General features: G+C 28.1%; 1 non-coding gene across 1 annotated transcript; it reads right to left on the bottom strand.

Annotated features, from left to right (window-relative positions):
• Positions 1-383: 383 nt before the first annotated feature.
• On the bottom strand, positions 384-494 carry LOC140962221 (small nucleolar RNA R71). The gene has a single exon (XR_012172500.1). It is a non-coding gene; the product is annotated as a small nucleolar RNA R71 (small nucleolar RNA).
• Between the last annotated feature and the right edge of the window lie 3,917 nt (positions 495-4,411).

The following is a 4,411-nucleotide window of genomic DNA, read 5'->3' as shown; positions in this document are numbered from 1 at the left end:
AATAATAATAATAATCAAGAACATGATCAATTAAGAACACTTAGGCACCATATGAACCCTATTAGAACTAGTGCCCCATCTTGTTTAGTTTTTCCTCCTGATGCATCTAATTTCAACTTTAAACCTCAAATTATTCAACTTTTACCAAATTTTCATGGCTTAGATTCTGAAAATCCATATTTACATCTAAGAGAATTTGAGGAAGTTTGTAACACTTATAATGATCAAAATTGTAGCATGGATATAGTTCGATTAAAGCTTTTCCCTTTTTCTTTAAAAGATAAAGCTAAAACATGGCTACAAAATTTGAGATCAAGTTCAATAAGATCATGGGAAGAAATGCAACAACAATTTCTCAAAAAGTTTTTTCCTTCCCATAGAACAAACTCTTTTAAAAGACAAATTACAACTTTTTCTCAAAAACAAGGAGAAACATTTTATCAATGTTGGGATAGATATAAAGAATTACTTAATACATGTCCACATCATGGTTTTGAAACATGGAGAATAATTTCTCATTTTTATGAAGGTCTAATACCTAAAGATATGCAAATGATAGAATTCATGTGTAATGGAACTTTTGAAGATAAAAACCCAAATGAAGCTATGGAGTATTTGGATTCATTAGCAGAAAATGCTCAAAATTGGGATAATATAGGCACAATAGAACCACCAACAACTAAAATCAATAATTCAACAAATGGGGGTGGTATCTATAATCTTAAAGATGATATAGATATTCAAGCTAAACTTGCATCTTTAGCAAGAAAAATTGAGTCATTAGAAATGAAAAAGAGTGGTCAATTAAAAAGTATTCAAGAAATTGTTTGTCATATATGTGATACACATGATCATGCTACAAAAGATTGTCCAACATTACCTTCATTTAAAGAATGTCTCCATGAACAAGCAAATTATGTTAACAATTATAAAAAACCAATACTAGATCCTTTTTCAACATCATATAATCCTGGATGGAAAAATCATCCTAATTTTAGTTGGAGGAATGATAATAATGCACAACCCTCACAACAATATTTTCAAAATAACCAAAATCATCAAGGTTATATTCCTTATGTTACACCTCCAAGAAAAAACTTTGAAGATGTAATTCATGCATTTATCCAAAAGCAAGAATCTATCAATATTCAAAACAGTCAATCTATGACTGATTTGAAAGAAACTCTTGCAAAATTTGCATCTGCACTTAATATTCATGAAAAAGGAAAATTTCCATCTCAACCTCAACCTAATCCTAAAAATCAAAATCAAGAATTAGAAAATGAAAAAATTGATCAAATAAAATCTGTTATTACCCTTAGAAGTGGTAAAATAGTTAATGATCCATATAGTAATGAAAACAAGGATCATTTAAAATCAAAGAGTAAGGATGATAATCCTGATACTTTTGAGAATGATGATACCTTAAATTCAAAAAATAATATGTTGAATGATAAATCATCTGAAATAGTAAATGAATCAAATTAACCTCCACCATTTCCTCATGCATTAACAAATCATAAAAAACAAAAAAATGATTCTGATATCTATGAAATTTTTAAACAAGTAAAGTTAAATATTCCATTATTAGATGCTATTAAACAAGTACCTTCATATGCAAAATTTTTAAAAGACTTATGTACTGTGAAGAGAAAATTGCATGTGAAGAAGAAAACATTCTTGGCTGAACAAGTAAGTTCTATTCTTCAAAATAATTCTAGTATAAAATATAAAGATCCTGGTTGTCCAACAATTTCATGTATTATTGGAGAAAATAAAATTTAAAAAGCTTTGTTAGATTTGGGAGCAAGTGTCAATTTACTTCCTTATTCAGTTTATGAAAAATTTAATTTAGGAGAATTAAAACCCACTTCTATTACTCTCTTACTAGCAGATCGGTCAATCAAAATACCTAGAGGTATTGTAGAAGATGTGTTGGTTCAAGTTGATAAATTCATATATCCTGTAGATTTTATTGTTTTGGATACATAACCAATAGAAGTACATAATGAAATTTCCGTAATATTGGGACGACCATTTCTAGAAACTTCAAATGCTTTAATTAATTGTCGAAATGGAATAATGAAATTGTCTTTTGGAAATATGACTCTAGAACTTAATGTGTTCAATTTATGTAAACAATCAAGTATTAATGAAAATGAATATGATAATGAAATTGAAACAATTGTGGAAGAAAATATACAAGAAGAAAACTTAAATCAACAATCTGAAGTTTTTTCAATAGAAAATTTTGAGTCTGAAAATAATTTTAAAGAAGATGATAATACAAAACTTGAATTAAAAGTTTTACCATTCGAATTGAAATATGTATTTCTTGGTGAAAATAAAACATTTCCTGTTGTAATTTCTTCCACTCTTCTACCAAATCAAGAAGAAGATTTAATTAAATTACTTAAAAAATATAAAAATGCAATTGGATGGACTATAAAAGATATAAAAGGTATAAATCCTTTAATTTGCACACATAAAATTCATTTGGAAGAAAATGCTAAAACATATCAACAACCACAAAGAAGGTTAAATCCACATATGAAAGAAGTTGTTAAGAATGAAGTATTAAAACTATTAGACGCTGGAATTATCTATCCAATCTCAGATAGTAAATGGGTAAGTCCAACACAAGTAGTACCTAAAAAGTCAGGCATCACTGTTATAAAAAATGAAAAGGGAGAGTTATTACAAGCTAGGATTCCATCTAGTTGGCGTATGTGTATTGATTATAGAAAATTAAATGATGCAACTAGAAAAGATCATTTCCCATTATCATTTTTAGATCAAATTCTAGAAAAAGTAGCAGGAAATTCTTATTATTGTTTTTTTGATGGGTATTCGGGGTATTATCAAATACCTATATCATTAGAAGATCAAGAAAAAACTACTTTCACTTGTCCTTTCGGAACTTTTGCATTTAAAAGAATGCCATTTGGTTTATGTAATGCTCCGGCTACTTTTCAAAGATGTATGTTAAGTATTTTCAGTGATATGATTGAAGAATTTGTAGAAGTTTTTATGGATGATATAACTGTTTTTGGAAACTCATTTGAAAATTGTCTTAAAAACCTAGAAAAAGTATTAAAACGATGTGAAGAAAAAAATCTTGTTTTAAATTGGGAAATATGTCATTATATGGTTAAATATGGGATTGTGTTAGGTCACGTAATATCTGAAAAAGGAATTGAAGTTGATAAAGCCAAAGTTGATGTTATTGCTAATTTAACATCACCAAAAACGGTCAAAGAAGTTCGATCATTCTTGGGTCATGCAGATTTTTATAGAAGGTTTATAAAAAATTTCAGCATAATATCTAAACCAATTTCGAATATTTTAACAAAAGATACACAATTTGAATGGACTCACAAATGTGAAAATGCTTTTAAAAAATAATTAATCTTTTAATTACATCACCTATTTTACAACCTCCAGATTGGTCTTTACCATTTGAATTAATGTGTGATGCAAGTGATTATGCTATAGGAGCTATGTTAGGACAGAGAAAAGAAGGAAAACCGTATGCAATCTATTATGCTAGTAGAACCTTAAATAGTACCCAAATAAATTATTCAACTACTGAAAAAGAATTACTTTCAGTAGTATTTGCATTAGATAAGTTTCGATCTTATTTAATTGGTTCTACTACTATTGTGTACACTGATCATTCTGCCGTAAAATATTTATCAAATAAACAAGATGCTAAGCCAAGATTAATACGGTGGATTTTATTGTTACAAGAATTTGATATTATAATTAAAGATAAAAAAGGAAAAGAAAATGTCGTAGCCGATCATTTATCTAGAATAATGACTGAATCATCTCATAATGAAATACCAATAAATGAAAATTTTCCAGATGATCAGTTGTTTTATGCTACTATTATGCCCTGGTTTGCTAACATTGTAAATTTTATTGTGACAAATAAAATGCCTTCTCATTGGAATTCACAGGATAAGAATAAATTCTTGATAGAAGTTAAAAAATTTTATTGGGATGATCCTAACTTGTTTAAGTATTGTCCTGACCAAATTTTTCGACGATGCATACCCGACAATGAAGTAAGTAATGCTATTAAATTTTGTCATTCTGAAGCATGTGGAGATCATTTTTTATCAAATAAAACAGCTGCAAAAATCTTACAATGTGGATTTTATTGGCTCTCTTTATTCAAAGATACGCATTTATTTTGCAAATCTTGTGAAAACTGTCAGAAGATGGGATCAATTTCAAAACGAAACATGATGCCTTTAAATCCAATCATAATTATTGAAATAATTCGATAGTTGGGGGATATATTTTATGGGTCCATTTCCATTATCTTTAAGATATACGTACATTTTGGTCGCTGTTGATAATGTTTCAAAATGGATTGAAGCAACTGCATGTAGAACTAATGATC

The sequence above is a fragment of the Primulina huaijiensis genome, chromosome 16 (assembly GCF_012295235.1).
Source record: "Primulina huaijiensis isolate GDHJ02 chromosome 16, ASM1229523v2, whole genome shotgun sequence".
Classification (NCBI taxonomy): domain Eukaryota; kingdom Viridiplantae; phylum Streptophyta; class Magnoliopsida; order Lamiales; family Gesneriaceae; genus Primulina; species Primulina huaijiensis.
Note: the sequence above shows the minus strand (reverse complement) of the source record. Positions and strands in the feature narration are given on the sequence as shown.